The following is a 25,334-nucleotide window of genomic DNA, read 5'->3' on the forward strand; positions in this document are numbered from 1 at the left end:
TTTATTCTCAATGGCTTGCCGATCATCAGGCAAGTCCACCTAAGTCCATACTTTGTTCTCATGCATGGATCCTATCTCGGATTTCATGGCTCCTAGCCATTTGTTGGAATCCGAGCCCACCATCGCTTCTCCATAGCTCATAGGTTCATCGTTGTCCAACAACATGACCTTTAAGGCAGGGTTACCACTGAGAAGTTGTACACACCCTTGTCGACCTATGAGGTTTGATAGTAATTTGATCTGAAGCTTCATGATCATCATCATTAGCTTTCTCTTCAACTGACGTAGTTGCCACAGAAACATCTTTCTGTGCTGCGCTACTCTCTGGTTGAAGTGAAGGTTCAGCAACCTCATCAAGTTCTATCTTCCTCCCACTCAATTCTTTCGAGAGAAACTCTTTCTCGAGAAAGGACCTGTTCATAACGACAAACACGTTGCCCTCAGATCTGAGATAGAAGGTGTACCCAATCATCTTGTTTGGGTATTCTATGAAGACACAATTTTCCGCTTTGGGTTCGAGCTTTTCTGGCCGAAGCCTATCAACATAAGCATCGTAGCCCCAAACCTTAAGAAACAACAACTTAGGTTTCTTGCCAAACCATAGTTCATACGGTGTCATCTCCACGGACTTTGATGGTGCCATATTTAAAGTGAATGTAATTGTCTCTAATGCATAACCCCAAAATGATAGCGGTAGATTGGTAAGAGACATCATAGATCGCACCATATCCAATAAGGTTTGATTACGACATTCGGACACACCATTATGCTATGGTGTTCCAGGCGGCGTCAACTTGAAACGATTCCACCTTGTCTTCAGTGATTGCCAAACTCATAACTCAGATACTCTCCCCTTGATCAAATCGTAGGAACTTGATCTTCTTGTTACGATGATTCTCAACTTCACTCCGAAATTGCTTGAACTTTTCAAACGTTTCAGACTTATGCTTCATTAAGTAAATATACCCATATCTACTCAATTCAGCAGTGAAGGTGAGAAAATAACGTTATCCACCACGCGCGTCAACACTCATCGGACCGCACACATCGGCATGTATGATTTCCAACAAGTCACTTGCCCATTCCATTGTTACAAAGAAAACGGGGTTTTAGTCATCTTGCCAATGAGGCATGGTTCGCATGTGTCAAGTGATTCAAAATCAAGTGACTTCAAAAGTCCATCGACATGGAGGTTCTTCATGCGCTTTACATCAATATGACCTAAGCGGCAGTGCCACAAGAAAGTGGTACTATCATTATCAACTCTACATCTTTTGGCATCAATGTTATGAACATGTGTATCACTACGATCGAGATTCAATAAACCATTCACATTGGGTGCATGGCCATAGAAGGTATTATTCATGTAAACAGAATAACCATTATTCTGACTTAAATGAATAATCATATTTCAATAAACATGGTCTAATAATGTTCATGCTCAATGCAGACACCAATGCAAACATCATTTATCTGGGTTCAATACTAATCCCGAATGTAGAGGGAGCGTGAGATGGTGATCATATCATCTTTGGAAACACTTCATAAAGGCCAAGGGCACAAGTGTGCCTCTGCTTTTGGATCCAAAGTTGATCCTTGAGTACATTGACCTATGGCACAAGGACCCAAATACTCCTATGCCTGATTTCAAGCTGACTCCTGGCCAAAGTCATATGTTGACTCACTTCATACAAGAAGAGAAATGGAAGTTTGAGAAGGCCAGGCAGATCAAGAAGGCGCAGTACAAAAAGGAGCGTTTCCTGAAGAAGAACGTTGTCTCTATGACAACTGAAGAGCTTGTCACAATTCAATCAGAGATCAAGAAACTCAATGATGAATTTGACGCATACCACGCTGACTGGCTTGGAGCCAAAGTCAGGTATGTGAAATTGACTGAAAAGTTCACTTCCACTGTTGCAGCCCCAATGCAACATGAAATTCCTCAGGCTGAAGCATCTGCTCAGCCAACTGAAGAAAATGACAGCACCGCTGATGACAATCAGGCTACTGAAGAAAATGCTAATTCCAGGGTTGATGACTGCATACCAACCACTGAAGAAATTGCCAATGCATCCACTAGTGGTGCGCCTGAAGAAAATGAAGAAGTCAGGACAACTGCATCAGTTGTGCTTGGAGAAACTCAACCAAATTCCTCTGCTCCTCCTGCACCTATCCCAACTCCAATCCTTCCATCTGCATCAGATGTGAAGAAGACTAAGGCTACAGAGCATGGAACATTGAAGAAAAGGAAGGCATCAACTGCATCGGATTCTTTAGCTCAGAAGAAAATGAAGCCACTGACAAGCTCTCTTGCAAATCCAATTGATGTTGTTCCTATCTCAACCATGCCATCAAAGGACCTTGTTCCTTTTGATGAAGAATATGTGATTCCAAGTGAATCCGATGAAGAGAATCCCTCTGCTGCTTCGTCAGAGCAGATGGATGAAGAAATTGAAGTAGATACAATCCCTTCAACACCAGTTGTCTCCTCGCCTATGCCTCAGTTTACTGCTGAAGAGGACGGCGTTGAATAAATGGAAGATGAAGATGTGGACATTGGTTGTACCACACCCATGCTAAGTGATGACTTTTGGGAAAGTCGGCACCCCAACTCTCCACACTTCACACCATTGCAACAAATTCCTCGGTTCCCAGTAACTACTTTACAAATGGGATCTGATGAACCACATGCCACACCGTCTGTCCATGAAGAAATTCTAGCCACTAGTGCTGAAGATCATGTAAATGAAGAATTGAAGTCCCAGGCTGCCACTGAAGAAGCACTTGAAATTCCACAGCCTGTGGAACCTGAGATCGAGATCCCGGAGGTTGTGATGCAATTGACTGACACTCCTCACCCTAAGCCAAAGGATCCATTCTCAAAGAAGCATACATTCAAGGCTGATGATTTCTTCGGTGAGCACATGTTCTTCACTGACTACAACCCTTATGATTCTGCTCGTCTTAGAAGGAAGCGCTTCTGGACTGCCAGCCATGCCAACTTCTATTCTTCACTGCTTTTCAACAAGGACAAAATCTTCTACCATGAGCATATTCCTCATGTGGACATGGAATCACTGCCTTGTTTCACTCCTGTGCTCAGTGTGCTTCATGACGCAGGCCTCCTCAACTTTTGCACTGACATTGTTGATTGGAATGAAGAGCTCATTCTTCAGTTCTACGCTACACTGCATATCACAAGTGATCCTGAAGATATCAACACCTGGGTCTTGGACTGGATGACCGATAACACTCACTATAAGGCACCAGCCTCTGAATTGCTTCACGCCCTGCCCATCAGTCCACCCAGTGAAGGAGTTCGCTGCCTGTACCAAGAACCTGAACTCACTGCTCATTACATGCAAGTGTTATTGAAGCCTCTAAAGCCCGGTCAAGCCCCAAGGACCAAATTCCTCGTAAAGGATTTACTCTATGTGCCCAGAACTGTCTATCGCATTCTGACGAGGACCATGAGTCCCATCAAAGGCCATGACTCATCTGATGAGGAAATAGTTGGCATCATGAAGAATTTGCTATTCAACATCATTCATAGCATTCCTATCAACTATCATGATTTCTTCATGAGGACTCTGGCAAATGTTGCACTTTCTCCGTTTGAGCTAAAGCCTTATGCACCCTGGATTATGAGATTCCTCAGGACAAGATATTCACTCAACTTCAAGGCTGATTTTCAGAATCACCTCAGCTACTTGCCCCCGATTGAAGTCCTCAAGCAGACTTTTACTTCAACTGATGAAAAAGGCAATGCTCCTGCTGTCATTGATGAAGGTATTAGTCCATTGGATGGTCAGTTTCGCAAAGCTGCATCTTATTCCACCAATGATGACTCTGCCACTCATGATTCCGCTGCCCATGCCTCCAAGCCAAATCCTCAAGCCACTGCTCCTTGTGTGATGACTGACCGTTAGCTTCTGCTTAGTCTTCACCAGAAGGTGGATCAAAACCATAAATGGGTTAAGCGTCAGTTTGGTTCATTTCTTCACAACATGACCGCTACACACAATGCAGTGAAGAAAAACCACTACTACCTCCATCAGGTTTTTGGTCGCACCTGGGCTATTCTGTCCCGTGTCTATAGTGAAGAAGATCTGAAGAAAATGGGTCTCAAGGAAGATTTTGACTGGTCTGCACCTCCACCAAAGAAATTCAAGAAGGTCAAGGTCCCTTCCTTGGTGGCCAGCTCTTATTCTTCATCGCGCGACACCGGTGAGCATGAAGACTTGGATGACACTGCGGCAGACCCTACATCAACAAACGACCCCAACAACGCTGGCGCTCCTTCAACAACTTGATATTCTTCAGGGGCGTTAGTCCTCATTTTCGATCCTTTTGGTCATTTGATGACAAAGGGGGAGAAATTTGAGTTAGTCTTCAAGCGGGTCTGTCTTATATGGGCGCTTTTTTTGCTAAGTTACAACTCTTGTTCTTCTGAAACTTTATTGGATCGAGTTGTAAACTTAAACCCGATGGTACTCTGATACTTTTGATGCGTTTTTCTACATGCTTATTCCTCATATATGTTAATGCACGCATGCTGAATTACACAGTCACCATATTTCATCATGCATTTCAAATTCTTCATATTATGTCAAATGCGTGTATGAATTACAAGATATAGGGGGAGATCTCCATGATTCTATTCTTCAAAGTGTGCAATGCTTCAAAAGCAAATTCCTCACTATGCACATCTTCAGGGGGAGTTCTTCTATATCTTGCAATCAAATTCCTCAATATCAGTATTTACACTTCATATGTTTATCCCCGTTGAAAACTTAACCTATATTGTCATCAATCACCAAAAAGGGGGAGATTGTAAGTTCATCTAGTGCCCCTTTGTGATTTTGGTGTATTGAAGACTTATAGGTTAAGGGACTAATGTGTTTATGAGTGTACACAGGTCTATAAGACTATGAGGAGTTTGATATTTACAGAGAAAGTAGACCCCTAAAAATGAAGTTCTTCGACTAAAGACTTTGGATTTCTGAAGACTTTCTGAAGACTTTGAAAGTGAAGAAATTGGTGTGACCTTGAAGACTTGGTATTCACTCAAGGAACATGAAGCGTGAAGACTTTTGTTTTCGTAGTTTCATTTTCTCTTTCTTGAGTCATAGGTAACACCGTACTGTTAAAGGGGGTCGAGGAAATACTAAGGAAAAACTTCCATGTGATGCTCAACTCAAAATCCTACACCTTCCAATCCCTTTGAGTGAAGCCATTGGAAATCTCATACAGTTCAGTCATATTCTTCAGTAACAGAGACGAAGTTCTTCTGGTCTCTGAGGAATTTGTTCTGACTGAGGAGTTAGGAATTCGCCAGTGCGGATTGCCTACATAGTGAGGAACATGATAGCCCTGAGGAATTTGATACTCAAATTTCCGATCGTTGCTGTGCCTTGTGCCAGCTGTCCCAAGATATCTACCCACCTAACAGTCATATCATTGAAGGGCATTTATGTCTTATCATGTCGGGCTGCTCCCTAGGCTATAAATAGCCACCCCCTACAACCACTAGCTGGTTGGCTGCTCCGAGAGAAACTGGCACTTGTCATTTGAGAGCATCCCATCCTCCGAGGACTTTGAGTTAAAATCATCAAGTGAGGAAACCCAAACCCAAACACCTACAAACCCAAGGTGATTGAGCATCACTGAAGAGATTGATCCTGCGTGGATCCTATGCTTGTTACCTTTGAAGACTCTACATCTTCCAGACGGTTAGGCGTCATGGTCTAGAGCATCCAAGAGGAATTATGGATCGCCGAGTGACCGAGTTTGTGAAGGTTCGGAAGTCACCTGAAGACTTACCACGAGTGATTGGGTGTGGTCTATGTGACCTTAGCTCAAGGGGAATATGGTGAGGACTGAGTGTTCTGAACTGCGTGTTCAGGACAGGGTGTCCGGGACTGTGTGTCCTCAGGTTTAAATACCTAGCCGCCCTAACCAGACGTACAACTGTCACATCAGTTGGAACTGGTCTACCAAATCATTGTCTTCACCAAGATATCTGGTTCCATTTCCTCAACCCTTCCATTTCCTCATTTATGTGTTGAGTGCTTGCTCATATCTGTTTGAAGACTTTGACTAAACACTTTCTCATTTTCCTCAGTTCAATTTCTTCAGTCTGTTTTGTCTTCATCCTGTGTCATCTTGTGTTTACGCTTTCCGTACTCTGTGCTTGTCTTCATTTCATCATACCATGCTTGTGTTCTGTTATGTTTACTTTTGAGTACTTATTCCGCTGCAAGTAGTTCTTAGATAAGGAATTTCCTCACCCTGAAATTCCTCAATGAAGAATTCCTAAAAATCACCTATTCACCCCCCTCTAGTCGATATAACGCACTTTCAATTGGTATCAGAGCAAGGTACTCCCTTGTTCTGTGTGATTTTGGTTTAACCGCCTGGAGGTTTAGTTATGTCGACCGCAGTAATGAAGACTGTCACATGTCCCATCTTTGACGGTCATGATTATCCCAAGTGGAAGGCCATGATGAAGAAGTGCCTCATGGCGATGAACAACGAACTCTAGACCATCACCGAAATTGGTCTTACTGACCAATGCAAGATGGCAGAGGCTGATGATATTCGCAAGTAAATGCTACTCAACCTCACGGCGAAGGACATCATCTGCTCCAGCTTGTCACAAAACTAGTTCAGGAACGTTATGCATCTCAGCCATGCGAAACTCATCTGGGACTGACTCTCTGAGGTCTATGAAAGTCATCGATCTCGCCATGAACCCTGGTTCGAGGACCTAATGGAATCGTGCAAGGCTATGACTTTCAATCCAGAATCATCATCCTCTGCACCATGCCTTATGGCAAAAGGTGCCAAGGTAACTGAATGCTACTTATCTGAGTCCAGTGATGATGAATCTGGTGATGAATTTGGACCCAATTATGTCAAACTTGCTTCCCTTGCCACTAAACAACAAAGAGCTTTGGAAAAAGTTCAGAATATGCTAAATGAGAGCGACGATATGTTGGGTGAAGACATGGATCGCTCCAAGGCTTTGGCTGAAAGTCTTCAGGGACTCTAGTCCAAGTTTGACAATCTTCAAGGTCATCATAACACTCTCCTATCTGATCATGAGAAGCTTTCTTATGAATTTCTTCAAAGAAAGCAAGATCTTGAGCAATTAAGAGTGAGTTATGAAGATCTTCAGAAGGAGCGTGATTCATTACTCGCTCAACAGATCAGCGCTACTCAGGATAAATTTGTTCCTCCATGTTTGAAGTGCATTGAACGTGAAACTACTAATTCTTCACCTGAATGCTCAAATACTTCCATTGCTGCAAATTCTTCAACGGCCTCTGCTATCACTAATCCCTCATCTGAGGACATTGCTAGTATTACTGATGATGCATGGCTGAAGGAATTGTATATGAAAGGCATGTACAAAATCCTCAAAGGGCATCAGGCTCTTTGTGATGTGCTCAAAAAGCAGATCCTCAACAGAAACCCTAGGAAAGAGGGTATTGCCTTTGAGAGGAAAATCAATGCTGATGGGACCTACTGGAAACCTGAGCAGTATCCCAAAACCTCATGGGTTGCTGCAAAGGGACCTTCAGTGGATCCATCTACCTTATCTGGCTTTACGTGTGAATCTTCATATTATTCTGATGAGTCATTAGACTCCAATTATAAACTGTTCAAAAATCAGAATGGTGGATATTTGATAGATATGTTGGCACTAAGTGCAGGAACAGTCCTCCTATGAAGAAAGTCTGGGTTCCCAAAAGATGCCTTGAAAATCTTCAGGTGAATGTCATCATGACGTCACCTGTGAAGAATAGGAACCCCAGATCAAATTCTTCATATGGACCAAATTCTTCATATGGATCCAAGTCCTCATACGGACCAAACTCCTCACATGGATCAAATTCCTCAAAAGGATCAAAGTCCTCATATGAACATCATCGTGCTAACCCGTCTATTTCACATGGAAGATCCAAGGATTATGGATATGTGCATTATTCTTCAAATCATTATGTTCATAAGTCCTCGAAGAATTTCTCTGCTTACTCTTATGCTTACCCTAACCACTCTTATGTGCAACGAAGTGGATTGGCATCTATGCCACCTTTCTCTTATGGAGCTCGTAGAATGATGAACTCTTTGCCACCCCTTCAGATGTGGGTCGTGAAGAAAAAGAACTAACCTCTTATGCAGGGTCAGGTCTCCAGACGAACTTAAACGTCTGATGAATTTGCTAGAGACCTGAATATGCTTGAAAGGACGCAAGCTAATCATGAAGAAATGAATTTTCATTTCTCACGTCCTCATAATGTTTTATCTGTTATATTTTCTGATGAAATTGATGTTATATTCTTCACTGATGAAGTATATGAGTTTGTAAGTTGCACTAATTCATCTGCAGGATGATCAACCCAAAGCAACTGAGTGGGTCCTCGATAGTGGATGTACAAATCACATGACTAGTGACAAGAGCTTATTGATGGACACTACTTTATCTCCATCACATATGAAGCACATCACCTACACTGACAAAGGCAAAAGCAAGGTATTGGGTCTAGGTAAGGTTGCAATCTCAAAGGATCGACACATGGACAAAGTCATGCTTGTTGAGTCCTTAGGGTTCAACCTCATGTCTGTCTCAATGCTTTGTGATCTTGATATGGTGGTTGTCTTTGGCAAGTATTGTTGTGTTGTGATCATGGAAGCTAACAATTCCAAATTAAGGGGGGAAAACATACTCCTACTAGGAGTAGGAATCCCCCTTGGGGCACGCCATAGAGAGGGCCGGCCCTCCCCTCCTCTACTCCTTTATATACGGGGAAGGGGGCCCACAGACTGTGACACCCCAAGAACGATGTGCCAGGTGTCCTCCAGTTATTTGCTGTTGTTGCCTTGTCATTGCTTGCGTGTCATGCATTGCATATCATGTCATCATGTGCATTTCATTTGCATACATGTTCGTCTCATGCATCTGAGCATTTTACCCGTTGTCCATTTTGCAATCCGGCGCTCCTATGTCACCCGGTGTCCCTTTCTACCTCTTTTCGTGTGCGGGTGTTAAACGTTTTCGGATTGGACCGAGACTTGCCATGCGGCCTTGGTTTACTACCGGTAGACCGCCTGTCAAGTTTCGTGCCATTTGGACTTCGTTTGATACTCCAACGGTTAATTGAGGGACCGTAAAGGCCTCGTGTGTCTTGCAGCCCAACACCCCCTCCAAAGTGGCCCAAAACCCACCAAAACCCCCTCCATCCTCTCGGTCGTTCGATCACGATCGCGTAGCCAAAAACCGCACCTCATTTGTACTCTCCTAGCTCCCTCTACCTATATATATGTGGCTCTCCCTGATTTTTCGCGCAGTCCAAACCCTAGCTCCTCCTACCTCGCGCCACCGGACACTTTCTTCCACACCGGACATGTCTAGCCGCCGTGCCGGATGAATCCGAGCGCGACAAGTCAGCGCCGCCGCTCCTCTCTCTCCTCCCCGCCACCGGGCCGAGGGAGCCTAGATCGGGCCCGCCCCGGGCCAGATCGGGCCGCCGCCGCCGAGCGCCCCGCGCGCCTGCCCCGCCGCCTGAGAGCGCCCGCACCGCCCGAGCCCGCAGCTCCTCCCGCTGGTCATCGCCGGTGCCGCCACGTCTCGCCGGCGCTGCGCCGCCGCCCATCCCGCCGCCCCTCGTCGCCGCCTCCTCAAGCTGCGGCCGCCGCCCGTCAGCCACCGCAGCGCGCCGCCACCCGCAACCGTGTGGTCGCCGCACCTCGTTCCCGTTGCCTTGCGCTGCCGCGCCCGCACCTCACCGCCGGCCGTCGTCGACTCGCCGCGGGCTCGCCGGAACCCGTCTCCGGCCAGATTCATGGAAGATGGATCAGATCCACCACTCCTTCAACCAAACGGCCTCCGGATCCCTCCATCCCGCACCGCTTCGTCCCCGGGTTGACTTTTCCCGGAGAGGTCCAAATTTCACCAAGTCCCCCAGATTTCAGTATTTTTGAGCATATTCATCACATCATAACTCCCTCATCGAAGCTTCGATTCGCACGTGTAGCATATCAAAATGTTCGTCTCGGCGAGTACATCATTTCATCTCATTGCATCATTTTCATTTGAGCTCATCTTGATGCCCGAAATGCTGTTGGAAGAGGCCTATGTGATGATTATGTCAGGTCTGTTTCAGCAAATGGCCTTTTGTCATTTTTGCCATGATTATTGTGTGCATTCTATGATCCTGAGCTCTACATGTGTTTTGTAGAATGCCATGCCATCTTTACAGGGGTGTATGCCATGTATTTTTGTGATCTATGTGGTGACTAGCACAAGCATGCAAAGTAGCGTAATCGTTGATTCTGATTTCAGGGACTTAGAATTTCTCTCTGTCCTTGTCCTGATTTTGTTGTTATGCCATATGTTCATGTTGTTTCCTAGTGATCCGTGCCTCTTTTGAGGATGATCAGTAAGGATGTTTTGTTAGTATTGTGGTGCTCTATCCATCCATGTCTTTGTTTGCAATTATGGAGCACCCTAGCTTGAGTCAATCGAGCTCTACTTTTGCTATTTCGTGAATCCTAGCAGATTGTTGACTTGTTAGCGATTTTGCCGAGGATGTTGTTATTGATCCGTGCATGCTATGTTGTTGTTCTTGCCATGTATAGATTCTAGGACATGTATTCTTGATGGGTGTATGCTTAGTTTGTCATGCCATGCTCTGTAATGAGTGCATCAAGCTCGTGAACATGCCGACTCGTTTACTTTTGCTATAAAATGTTCCTGGCAGATTGTTAACATGTTTAGCAATTTTGCCGAGCTTGTTGTTGTTGATCCGTGCATGCTATGTTGTAGTTCTTGCCATGTCTAGCTTATATGCCATGTCTTCTTGCTGGGTGTATGCTTAGATTGTCATGCCATGCTTTGTAGTGAGTGCATCGAGCTCGTAAACATGCCTACTCGTTAACTGTTTCGCATGCTCCAGTTTTTCACTAAGTCGGAATCTGTTTATGTTTTTGCTATGTTCACATGCTTGCAATTGTATTTTCTGATCCATTTTGGCTCAAGGTCACTAAGGGACTTTTGTTAAGTGCTTTGAGTAGCTTCCTTCCATGCCTTGCTTTGCCATGATATGTTCCTGTAGCATGTAGTTTTCATGCTCTAAAGATTGCTTCCTGATGATAAATTCCTGTCATGTTATTTCACTAAGTCTGAAACCTATTATCTTTTACTCTTTTGCCATGCTTGTTTGAACTTGCTATTGAGTGAATTAGCCGTAGCTCAGTGTTCATCTTTTGTCAAGCATCATGAGTGGATCCCTGCCATGTATTTTGTTGCTATGTTTAAGTGCTATAGCATATTTATGTTGATTCATTTAGATGGCTACTTGCTGTTAATCACAGACCGGTGCCATATTTGTTTTGCTTGCCATTTCCAAACCGTGCATCCGATTCCGGTGATCTTTATATCGATTTCAATCGAAATCACCTCACCTTTCTAGTGGCACTCTTGGATTTCCAAGTTGAGGCTAGGTTCAATCATTCCTTTCCAAATCATGCATATGAACCGCATACCGCATCCCGCATGTCATGCCATGTTCATGTGTTGGTTGTTTACTATGATGTGTGCTTCTTTCCGGTGTTGCTTCTTCGGGTTGGTTCCGGTAACGTCGTGATTGTGAGGACCCGTTCGACTACATCCGTTTATCTTCTTCATGCACTCGTTCTTCTTCCTTGCGGGATTTCAGGCAAGATGACCATACCCTCGAAATCACTTCTATCTTTGCTTGCTAGTTGCTCGCTCTTTTGCTATGCCTATGCTGCGATACCTAACACTTGCTTATCATGCCTCCCATATTGTTAAGCCAAGCCTCTAACCCACCTTGTCCTAGCAAACCATTGTTTGGCTATGTTACCGCTTTGCTTAGCCCCTCTTATAGCGTTGTTAGTTGCAGGTGAAGATTGGAGCTTGTTCCATGTTTGGAACATGGATATTTTGTTGGGATATTACAATATCTCTTGTTTAATTAATGCATCTATATACTTGGTAAAGGGTGGAAGGCTCGGCCTTATGCCTGGTGTTTGGTTCCACTCTTGCCGCCGTAGTTTCCGTCATATCGGTGTTATGTTCCCGGATTTTGCATTCCTTGCACGGTTGGGTTATAATGGGAACCCCTTGACAGTTCGCTTTGAATAAAACTCCTCCAGCAAGGCCCAACCTTGGTTTTACCATTCGCCACCTAGCCTCTTTTTCCCTTGGGTTAGGCCATCCCAAGGGTCATCTTTATTTTAACCCCCCGGGACAGTGCTTGTCTAAGTGTTGGTCCAAACTAGAGCCCCTTGCAGTGCCACCTCGGGGAAACTCGAGGGCTGGTTTTAGTTGTATGGATTGGTTATCCTGTGTTGCCCTGAGAACGAGATATGTGCAGCTCGTATCAGGATGTCGGCGCATCGGGCGGTCTTGCTAGACTTGTTTTACCATTGTTGAGGATGTCTTGTAATCGGGATGCCGAGTCTGATCGGATTGTCTTGGGAGAAGGAATATCCTTCGTTGACCGTGAGAGCTTGTGATGGGCTAAGTTGGGACACCCCTGCAGGGATTTGAACTTTCGAAAGCCGTGCCCGCGGTTATGGGCAGATGGGAATTTGTTAATATCCGGTTGTAGAAAACCTGAAGATGATCTTAATTAAAATACATCAACCGTGTGTGTAACCGTGATGGTCTCTTCTCGGCGGAGTCCGGGAAGTAAACACGGTGTTGGAGTTATGATTGACGTAGGTTGTTCTAGGATCACTTCTTGATCATAGTTTCTCGACCGTGCTTTGCCTTCTCTTCTCGCTCTCTTTTGCGTATGTTAGCCACCATATATGTTAGTCGCTTGCTGCACCTCCACCTCATACCTTTTACCCTTCCTATAAGCTTAAATAGTCTTGATCGCGAGGGTGCAAGATTGCTGAGTCCCCGTGACTCACAGATACTTCCAAAACCAGTTTGCACGTGCCGAAGTTACCGAGCAGGTGACGCAACCAAGCTCAAGGAGGACCTCGATGAAGATCTCGTTCATTGTGTTGTTTCGTTTCAGTTGATCAGTAGTGGAGCCCAGTTGGGACGATCGGGGATCTGTGTAGCATTTGGGGTAGTCTTCTTTTATTTTGGTTCCGTAGTCAGACCTTGATTGTATCTGGTTGATGTAATGCTTTAGTCATGTACTGTGTGAAGTGGTGATTGTAAGCCAACTATGTATCTCTTTCCCTTATGTATTACATGGGTTGTGTGAAGATTACCTCACTTGCGACATTGCTTTCAATGCGGTTATGCCTCTAAGTCGTGCTTCGACACGTGGGAGATATAGCCGCATCGAGGGCATTACATAGACACACAAGTTGACAGTTGTCTTAGCCGTGTGCGGTGCCCCCTCCACAGATTTCCACCTCGGTCATATCGATGTAGTGCTTAGGCGAAGCCCTGCGTCGGTAACTTCATCATCACCGTCATCACGCCGTCGTGCTGACGAAACTCTCCCTCGGCCTCAGCTGGATCAAGAGTACGAGGGACGTCACCAAGCTAAACATGTGCAGATCATGGAGGTGCCGTGCATTCGGTACTTGATCGGTTGGATCGCGAAGACGTTCGACGATATCAGACACGTTACTTAATGCTTCCGCTTTTGGTCTACGAGGGTACGTGGACACACTCTCCCCTCTCGTTGCTATGCATATCCTAGATAGATCTTGCGTGATCGTAGGAATTTTTTTGAAATACTACGTTCCCCAATAGTGGCATCTGAGCCAGGTCTATGCATAGATGTTGTATGCACGGGTAGAACACAAAGGAGTTCTGGGCGTAGGTATATACATATTGCTTGCCGTCACTAGTTGATTCTTGATTCAGCGGTATTCTTAGATGAAGCGGCTCAGACCGACATTACGCGTATACTTATGCTAGACTGGTTCTACCGACGTGCTTCACACACAGGTGGCTAGTGGGTGTCTGTTTCTCCAACTTTAGTTCAATCGGTTTCAATGAACAGGGTTCTTTCTGAAGATCAAAAAGTAATCACTATACTATGTTGTGGTTTTGATGCGTAGGTAAGAACGGTTCCTGCTAGAAGCCCGTAGCAGCCACGTAAAACTTGCAACAACAAAGTAGATGACGTGTAACTTGTTTTTGGACGGCATGTTGTGATGTGATATGGTCAAGACGTGATTATATAAATTGTTGTATGATATGATCATGTTTTGTAACACTGTTGTCGGCAACTAGAAGGAGCCATATGGTTGTCGCTCTATTGTATGAAATGTAATCGCCATGTAATTGCTTTACCTTATCACTAAGCGGTAGCGACAGTCGTAGAAGCAATAGTTGGCGAGATGACAATGATGTCCGATGGAGATCAAGGTGTCAAGCCGGTGATGATGGTGATCATGACGGTACTTTGAAGATGGAGATCAAAAGGCACAAGATGATGATGGCCATATCATGTCACATATTTTGATTGCATGTGATGTTTACCCTTTATGCATCTTATTTTGCTTAGTATGGCGGTAGCATTATAAGATGATCTCTCACTAAATTTCAAGGTACAAGTGTTCTCCCTGAGTATGCACCGTTGCTACAGTTCATCATGCCGAGACACCACGTGATGATCGGGTGTGATAAGCTCTACGTTCACATACAACGGGTGCAAGCCAGTTTTGCACAAGCAGAATACTCGGGTTAAACTTGATGAGCCTAGCATATGAAGATATGGCCTCGGAACACTGAGACCTAAAGGTCGAGCGTGAATCATATAGTAGATATGATCAACATAGTGATGTTCACCATTGAAAGCTACTACATCTCACGTGATGATCAGACATGGTTTAGTTGATATGGATCACGTGATCACTTAGATGATTAGAGGGATGTCTATCTAAGTGGGAGTTCTTAAGTAATACGATTAAATTGAACTTTAATTTATCATGAACTTAGTACCTGATAGTATTTTGCATGTCTATGTTGTTGTATATAAATGGCCCGTGCTATTGTTCTGTTGAATTTTAATGTGTTCCTAGAGAAAGCTAAGTTGAAAGATGATGGTAGCAATTACACGGTCTGGGTCCGTAACTTGAGGATTATCCTCATTGCTGCACAAAATAATTACGTCCTGGAAGCACCGCTGGGTGACAAGCCTGCTGCAGGTGCTGCTAATGACGTTAAGAACATCTAGAAAAGCAAAGCTGATGACTACTCGATAGTTCAGTGTGCCATGCTTTACAGCTTAGAACCGGGACTTAAACGACTTTTTGAACGTCACGGAGCATATGAGATGTTCCAGGAGTTGAAGTTAATATTTCAAGAAAATGCCCGGATTGAGAGATATGAAGTCTCCAATAAGTTCTACAACTGCAAAATGGAGAAGAATAGTTCTGTCAGTGAACATATACTCAGAATGTCTGGGTACCACAACCACTTGACTCAGTTGGGAGTTAATCTTCTTGCTGATAGTGTCATTGACAGAGTTCTTCAATCACTGCCACCAAGCTACAAGAGCTTCGTGATGAACTATAATATGCAAGGGATGGATATGATAATTCCCGAGCTCTTCGCAATGCTAAAGGCTGCGGAGGTAGAAATCAGGAAGGAGCATCAAGTGTTGATGGTCAACAAGACCACCAGTTTCAAGAAGAAGGGCAAAGCGAAGAAGGGGAACTTCAAGAAGAACAGCAAGCAAGTTGTTGCTCAAGTGAAGAAGCCCAAGTTTGGACCTAAGCCTGAGACTGAGTGCTTCTACTGCAAAGGGACTGGTCACTGGAAGCTGAACTACCCCAAGTATTTGGCGGATAAGAAGGATGGCAAAGTGAAAGGTATGTTTGATATACATGTTATTGATGTGTACCTTACTAATGCTCGCAGTAGCGCCTGGGTATTTGATACTGGTTCTGTTGCTAATATTTGCAACTCAAAATAGGGGCTACGGATTAAGCGAAGATTGGCTAAGGACGAGGTGGCGATGCGCGTGGGAAATGGTTCCAAAGTCGATGTGATCGCTGTCGGCACGCTACCTCTACATCTACCTTCGGGATTAGTTTTAGACATGAATAATTGTTATTTGGTGCCAGCGTTAAGCATGAACATTATATCTGGATCTTGTTTGATGCGAGAGGTTATTCATTTAAATCAGAGAATAATGGTTGTTCTATTTATATGAGTAATATCTTTTATGGTCACGCACCCTTGACGAGTGGTATATTTTTACTAAATCTTGATAGTAGTGATGCACATATTCATAGTATTGAAGCCAAAAGATATAAGTTTAATAATGATAGTGCAACTTATTTGTAGCACTGCCGTTTGGGTCATATTGGTGTAAAGCGCATGAAGAAACTCCATGCAGATGGACTTTTGGAATCACTTGACTATGAATCACTTGGTGCTTGCGAACCATGCCTCATGGGAAAGCTGACTAGGACTCCGTTCTCCGGAATAATGGAACGAGCAACAGACTTATTGGAAATAATACATACTAATGTATGCGGTCCGATGAGTGTTGATGCTTGTGGCCGGTATCGTTATTTTCTGACCTTCACAGATGATTTGAGCAGATATGGGTATATCTACTTGATGAAACATAAGTCTGAAACATTTGAAAAGTTCAAAGAATTTTAGAGTGAAGTGGAAAATCATCGTAACAAGAAAATAATGTTTCTACAATCTGATCGTGGAGGAGAATATTTTGGTTACAAGTTTGGTCTTCATTTGAAATAATGCGGAATAGTTTCGCAACTCACGCCACCTGGAATACCACAGCGTAATGGTGTGTCTGAACATCGTAACCGCACTTTATTAGATAAGGTGCCATCTATGATGTCTCTTACTAATTTACCGCTATCGTTTTGGAGTTATGCTTTAGAAGCGGATGCATTCACGTTAAATAGGGCACCATCGAAATCCGTTGAGACGACACCTTATGAACTATGGTTTGGCAAGAAACCCAAGTTGTCGTTTCTTAAAGTTTGGGGCTGCGATGCTTATGTGAAAAAGCTTCAACCTGATAAGCTCGAACCCAAATCGGAGAAATGTGTCTTCATAGGATACCCAAAAGAGATTGTTGGGTATACCTTCTATCACAGATCCGTAGACAAGATATTCGTTGCTAAGAACGGATCCTTTCTAGAGAAGGAGTTTCTCTCGAAAGAAGTGAGTGGGAGGAAAGTAGAACTTGATGAGGTAGTTGTACCTACTCCCTTATTGGAAAGTAGTTCATTACAGAAATCAGTTCCAGTGATTCCTACACCAATTAGTGAGGAAGCTAATGATGATGGTCATGAAACTTCTGATCAAGTTACTACCGAACCTCCTAGGTCAACCAAAGTAAGATCCGCACCAGAGTGGTACGGTAATAATGTTCTGGAAGTCATGTTACTGGACCATGACGAACCTACGAACTATGAGGAAGTGATGATGAACCCAGATTCCACAAAATGGCTTGAGGCCATGAAATCTGAGATGGGATCCATGTATGAGAACAAAGTATGGACTTTGGTTGACTTGCCCGATGATTGGCAAGCCATAGAGAATAAATGGTGTTGGAGAACGCAGTATTTCAAAAAATTTCCTATGATCACGCAAGATCTATCTAGGAGATGCATAGCAACGAGAGGGGGTGAGTATGTCTACGTACCCTCGTAGACGGGAAGCAAAAGTGTTATGAAACGTGGTTGATGTAGTCGAACGTCTTTGCGATCCAACCGATCAAGTACCGAACGCACGACACCTCCGCGATCTGCATGCGTTCAGCTGAGTGATGTCCCTCGTACTCTTGATCCAGTTGAGGCCGAGGGAGAGTTTCATCAGCATGACGGCGTGATGACGGTGATGATGAAGTTACCGAGGCAGGGCTTCGCCTAAGCACTACAACGATATGACCGAGGTGGAATTCTGTGGAGGAGGGCACCGCACATGGCTAAACAATCAACTTTTGTGTCTATGGGATGCCCCCCTCCCCCGTATATAAATCAGTGGAGGAGAGGATGGCCGGGACTCTCATGGCGCGCCCAAGGGGGAAGTCCTACTCCTGGTGGGAGTAGGATTCCCCCTTCCCTAGTTGGAGTAGGAGAGGAAGGAAGGGGGAGAGAGAGGGAAGGAAGGGGGCGGGGGGGCACCCAATTCGGATTGGGCTTGGGGGGCGCGCCCTCCACCTTGGCTGCCTCCTCCTCTCTCCCACTAAGGCCCAATAAGGCCCATTGACTCCCCGGGGGGTTCCGATAAGTCCCCGGTACTCCGGTAAATGCCCAAACTCACCCGGAACCATTCCGATGTCCAAACATAGCCTTCCAATATATCGATCTTTATGTCTCGACCATTTCGAGACTCCTCGTCATGTCCGTGATCATATCCGGTACTCCGAACTACCTTCGGTACATCATAACATATAAACTCATAATACCGATTGTCACCGACTGTTAAGCGTGCGGACCCTATGGGTTCGAGAACTATGTAGACATGACCGAGACTCACTTCCGGTCAATAACCAATAGCGGAACCTGGATGCTCATGTTGGTTCCTACATATTCTATGAAGATCTTTATCGGTCAAACCGCATAGCAACATATGTTGTTCCCTTTGTCATCAGTATGTTACTTGCCCAAGGTTCGATCGTTGGTATCTCAATACCTAGTTCAATCTTGTTATCAGAAAGTCTCTTTACTCATTCCGTAATGCATCATCCTGCAACTAACTCATTAGTCACATTGCTTGCAAGGCTCATAGTGATGTGCATTACCGAGAGGGCCCAGAGATACCTCTCTGATACACGGAGTGACAAATCCTAATCTCGATCTATGCCAACTCAACAAACACCATCGAAGACACCTGTAGAGCATCTTTATAATCACCAAGTTACGTTGTGACGTTTGATAGCACACAAGGTGTTCCTCCGATATTCGGGAGTTGCATAATCTCATAGTCAGAGGAACATGTATAAGTCACGATGAAAGCAATAGCAATAAAACTAAACGATCATTTATGCTAAGCTAATGGATGGGTCTTTTCCATCACATCATTCTCTAATGATGTGATCTCGTTCATCAAATGACAACACATGTCTATGGTCAGGAAACTTAACCATCTTTGATTAGCGAGCTAGTCAAGTGGACGCATACTAGGGACACTCTGTTTTGTCTATGTATTCACACATGTACTAAGTTTCCGGTTAATACAATTTTAGCATGAATAACAAACATTTATCATGATATAAGGAAATATAAATAACAACTTTATTATTGCCTCTAGGGCATATTTCCTTCAGTCTCCCACTTGCACTAGAGTCAATAATCTAGTTCACATTGTCATGTGGTTTAACACCAATAGTTTACATCTTTATGTGATTAGTTCACATCTCCATGTGACTAATATCCAAAGGGTTTACTAGAGTCAATAATCTAGTTCACATTGCTATGTGATTAACACCCAAAGAGTGATCATGTTTTGCTTGCGAGAGAAGTTTAGTCAACGGGTCTGCCACATTTAGAGCCGTATGTATTTTGCAAATTTTCTATGTGTACAATGCTCTGCACAGAGCTACTCTAGCTAATCACTCCCACTTTCAATATGTATCTAGATCGAGACTTAGAATCATCTAGATCGGTGTCAAAGCTTGCATCGACATAACTCTTTACGACAAACTCTTTGTCACCTCCATAACTGAGAAACATGTCCTTATTCCACGAAGGATAATTTTGACCGTTGTTCAGTGATCCACTCCTGGATCACTATTGTACCCTCTTGCCAAACTCATGGTGAGGTACACAATAGGTCTGGTACACAGCATAGCATACTTTATAGAACCTATGACTGAGACATAGGGAATGACTTTTCATTCTCTTTCTATTTTCTGCCGTGGTCGGGTTTTGAGTCTTTACTCAACTTCACACCTTGCAACACAGGCAAGAACTCCTTCTTTGACTGTTCCATTTTGAACTACTGCAAAAACTTGTCAAGGTATGTACTCATTGAAAATATATCAAGCGTCTTGATCTATCTCTAAAGACCTTGATTCTCAATATGTAAGCAGCTTCACCGAGGTATTTCTTTGAGAAACTCCTTTCAAACACTCCTTTATGCTTTCTAGAAAATTCTACATTATTTCCGATCAACAATATGTCATTCACATATACTTATCAGAAATGATGTAGTGCTCTCACTCACTTTCTTGTAAATACATGCTTCACCGCAAGTCTGTATAAAACCTTATGCTTTGATCACTTTATCAAGGCATATATTCCAGCTCCGAGATGCTTGCACTAGTCCGTAGATGGATTGCTAGAGCTTGCACACATTATTAGCACCTTAAGATTAACAACCTTCTTGTTGCATCATATACAACTTTTTTTATAAGAAATCCATTAAGGAATGTAGTTTTGACATCCATTTGCCATATTTCATAAAATGTGGCAATTGCTAACATGATTCAGACAGACTTTAAGCATCGATACGAGTGAGAAAATCTCATTGTAGTCAACATCTTGAATTTGTCAAAAACCCTTTTCAACAAGTCGAGCTTTGTAGATAGTAACACTACTATCAGCGTTCGTCTTCCTCCTGGAGATCCATTTATTCTCAATGGCTTGCCAATCAATGGGCAAGTCCACCAAAGTCCGCACTTTGTATACATGTATTCTATCTCAGATTTCATGGCCTCAAGCCATTTTGCGGAATCTGGGCTCATCATCGCTTCCTCATAGTTCATAGGTTCATCATGGTCAAGTAACATGACCTCTAGAACTTGATAAGAAGTTTTCATGACCATCATAATTAGCTTCCTCACTAATTGGTGTAGGAATCACTGGAACTGATTTCTGTGATGAACTACTTTCCAATAAGGGAGCAGGTACAATTACCTCATCAGGTTCTACTTTCCTCCCACTCACTTATTTTGAGAGAAACTCCTTCTCTAGAAAGGATCCACTCTTAGCAACAAAGATCTTGCCTTCGGATCTGTGATAGAAGGTGTACCCAACAATTTCTTTTGGGTATCCTATGAAGACGCACTTCTCCAATTTGGGTTTGAGCTTATCAGGTTGAAACTTATTCACATAAGCATCGCAACCCCAAACTTTTAAGAAACGACAACTTAGGTTTCTTGCCAAACCATAGTTCATACGGTGTCGTCTCAATGGATTTAGATGGTGCCCTATTTAACGTGAATGCAGTTGTCTCTAATGTATAACCCCAAAACGATAGTGGTAAATTGGTAAGAGACATCATAGATCGTACCATATCTAATAAATTACGATTATGACATCCAGACACACCATTACGCTATGGTGTTCCAGGTGGCGTGAGTTGCGAAACTATTCCACATTGTTTCAAATGAAGACCAAACTCGTAACTCAAATATTTGTTTCCATGATCAGATCGTAGAAACTTTATTTTCTTGTTACGATGATTTTCCAGTTCACTCTGAAATTCTTTGAACTTTTCAAATGTTTTAGACTTATGTTTCATCAAGTAGATATACCCATATTTGCTCAAATCATCTGTGAAGGTCAGAAAATAACGATACCCACCGCGAGCCTCAACACTCATTGGACCGCACACATCAGTATGTATTATTTCCAACAAGTCTGTTGCTCACTCCATTGTTCCGAAGAACGGAGTCTTAGTCATCTTACCAATGAGGCATGGTTCGCAAGCATCAAGTGATTCCAAAAGTCCATCAGCATGGAGTTTCTTCATGCGCTTTACACCAATATGACCTAAACGGCAGTGCCACATATAAGTTGCACTATAATTATTAACTTTGCATCTTTTGGCTTTACACCAATGTTATGAATATGTGTATCACTACGAAGATTCAATAAACCATTTATATTGAGTGTATGACCATAGAAGGTTTTATTCATGTAAATATAACAACAATTATTCTTTGACTTAAATAAATAATCGTATTGCAATAAACATGATCCAATCATATTTATGCTCAATGCAAACACCAAATAACATTTATTTTAGGTTCAACACTAATCCCAAAGGTCAAGGGAGTGTGCGATGGTGATCTTATCAACCTTGGAATCACTTCCAACTCACATCATCACCTCGCCCTTAACTAGTCTCTGTTTATTTTGTAACTCCCCTTTCGAGTTACTACTCTTAGTAACTGAACCAGTATCAAATACTGGGGGGTTGCTATAAACACTAGTAAAGTACACATTAATAACATGTATATCAAATATACCTTTGTTCACTTTGCCATACTTCTTATCCGCCAAGTATGTAGGGCAGTTCCACTTCCAGTGACCATTTCCTTTGTAGTAGAAGCACTCAGTTTCAGGCTTTGGTCTAGCTTTGGGCTTCTTCATTGGAGTGGCAACTTGCTTGCCATTCTTCTTGAAGTTCCCTTTCTTTCCCTTTGCCCCTTTTACTTGAAACTAGTGGTCTTATTAACCATCAACACTTGATGCTCTTTCCTGAATTCTACCTTCATTGATTTCAGCATCACGAAGAGCTTAGGAATCGTTTTCGTCATCCCTTGCATATTATAGTTCATCACGTAGTTCCTGTAACTTGGTGATAGTGACTAGAGAACTCTGTCAATCACTATCTTATCTGGAAAGATTAACTGCCACTTGATTCAAGCGATTGTAGTACTCAGACATTCTGAGCACATGCTCACTGGTTGAGCTATTCTCCTCCATCTTGTAGGCAAAGTACTTGTTAGAGGTCTCATACCTCTCGACTCGGGCATGAGTCTGAAATACCAATTTCAGATCTTGGAACATCTTATATGTTGTGTGGCATTCAAAATGGTTTTTGAAGTCTCGGTTCTAAGCCGTAAAGCATGGCACACTAAACTATCAAGTAGTTATCATACCGAGCTTGCCAAACGTTCATAACGTCTGCATCTGCTCCTACAATAGGTCCGTCACCTAGCGGTGCATCAAGGACATAATTCTTCTATGCAGCAATGAGGATAATACTCAGATCACGGACCCAGTTCGCATCATTGCTACTATCATCTTTCAACTTATTTTTCTCTAGGAACAGATCAAAAATAAAACAGGGGAAGCTATACGCGAGCAATTGATCTACAACATAGATATGCAAATACTATCAGGACTAAGTTCATGACAAATTAAAGTTCAATTAATCATATTACTTAAGAATTCCCACTTAGATAGACATCCCTCTAGTCATCCAAATGATCAGGTGATCCATATCAACTAAACCATGTCCGATCATCACATGAGATGGAGTAGCTTTCGATGGTGAACATCACTATGTTGATCATATCTACTATATGATTCACGTTCGACCTTTCGGTCTCAGTATTCCGAGGCCATATCTACATATGCTAGGCTCGTCAAGTTTAACCTGAGTATTCTGCATGTGCAAAACTGGCTGGCACCCGTTGTATGTGAACGTAGAGCTTATCACACCCGATCATCACGTGGTGTCTCAGCACTAAGAACTATCACAACGGTGCATACTTAGGGAGAACACTTATACCTTGAAATTTTAGTAAGGGATCATCTCATAATGCTACCATCGTACTAAGCAAAATAAGATGCATAAAAGATAAACATCACATGCAATCAAAATATGTGACATGATATGGCCATCATCATCTTGTGCCTTTGATCTCCATCTCCAAAGTACCGTCATGATCTCTATCGTCACCGGCATGACACCATGATCTCCATCATCTTGATCTTTATCAACGTGTCATCACATGGTCGTCTCACCAACTATTGCTTTTGCAACTATTGCTATCGCATAGCGATAAAGAAAAGCAATTATATCGCGCTTGCATCTTATGCAATAAAGAGACAACCATAAGGCTCCTGCCAGTTGCCGATAACTTTAACAAAACATGATCATCTCATACAAAAATTTATATAATCACGTCTTGACCATATCACATCACAACATGCCCTCCAAAAAAAGTTAGACATCCTCTACTTTGTTGTTGCAAGTTTTACGTGGCTGCTACGGGCTTAGGAAGAACCGTTCTTACCTACGCATCAAAAACCACAACGCGGTATAGTGATTGCTTTTTGATCTTCAAAAAGAACCCTGTTCATTGAATCCTATTCAACTAATGTTGGAGAAACAGACACCCACTAGCCACCTATGTGCGAAGCACGTCGGTAGAACCAGTCTCGCGTAAGCGTACGCGTAATATCGGTCTGAGCCGCTTCATCCAACAATACCACCGAATCAAGAATCAACTAGTGACAGCAATCAATATGTATATACCCACGCCCACAACTCCTTTATGTTCTACTCATGCATATAACATCTACGCATAGACCTGGCTCAGATGCCACTGTTGGAGAACGCAGTATTTAAAAAAAATCCTACGATCACGCAAGAACTATCTAGGAGATGCATAAGAACGAGAGGGGAGAGTATGTCTACGTATCCTCGTAGACCGAAAGAGGAAGTGTTATGAAACACGGTTGATGTAGTCGAATGTCTCCACGATCCAACTGATCATGTACTGAACACACGACATCTCCGTGATCTGCACACATTCAGCTCGGTGACGTCCCTCGTACTCTTGATCCAGTTGAGGCCGAGGGAGAGTTTCGTCATCATGATGGCATGATGACGGTGATGATGAAGTTACCGACACAGGGCTTCGCCTAAGCGCTACAACGATATGACCGAGGTGGAATTCTTCGGAGGGGGGCACCACACACGGCTAAACAATGAACTTGTGTGTCTATGGGGTGCCCCCTCCCCCGTATATAAAGGAGTGGAGGAGGGGAGGGTCGGCCCTCTCATAGCTCGCCCAAGGGGGGAGTCCTAATCTCGGTGGGAGTAGGATTCCCCCTTCCCTAGTTGCAGTAGGAGAGGAAGGAAGGGGTAGAGAGAGGGAAGGAAAGGGGGGCCTCCCCCACCCAATTCGGATTGGGCTTGGGGGGGCTCCCTCCACCTTGGCTGGCTCCTCCTCTCTCGCACTAAGGCCCAATAAGGCCCATTGACACCCCGGGGGGTTCCGGTAACTCCCCGGTACTCCAGTAAATGCCCGAACTCACGCGGAACCATTCCGATGTCCAAACATAGCCTTCCAATATATCGATCTTTATGTCTTGACCATTTCGAGACTCCTCGTCATGTCCGTGATCATATCCGGGACTCCGAACTACCTTCGGTACATCAAAACACATAAAGTCATAATACCGATCGTCACCGAATGTTAAGCGTGCGGACCCTACGGGTTCGAGAACTATGTAGACATGCACTACAAAAAAATACACTTCTGTGATGATACATGTTTGTCACAGTAGGTCACGTTTTCTGTCATGCATGTACATCCATGATAAATTTATGAATCAAGATAGTCATACCTGTGCTGTCGTAGAAGTGTTCC

The 25,334-nt window shown here is 43.5% G+C and overlaps 1 pseudogene; it reads left to right on the forward strand.

Moving 5' to 3' along the window:
* Positions 1-6,445: 6,445 nt before the first annotated feature.
* Positions 6,446-8,249, forward strand: LOC125546845 (annotated as a pseudogene).
* The last annotated feature ends 17,085 nt before the right edge of the window (positions 8,250-25,334 follow it).

Source organism: Triticum urartu, chromosome 3 (assembly GCF_003073215.2).
Source record: "Triticum urartu cultivar G1812 chromosome 3, Tu2.1, whole genome shotgun sequence".
Classification (NCBI taxonomy): domain Eukaryota; kingdom Viridiplantae; phylum Streptophyta; class Magnoliopsida; order Poales; family Poaceae; genus Triticum; species Triticum urartu.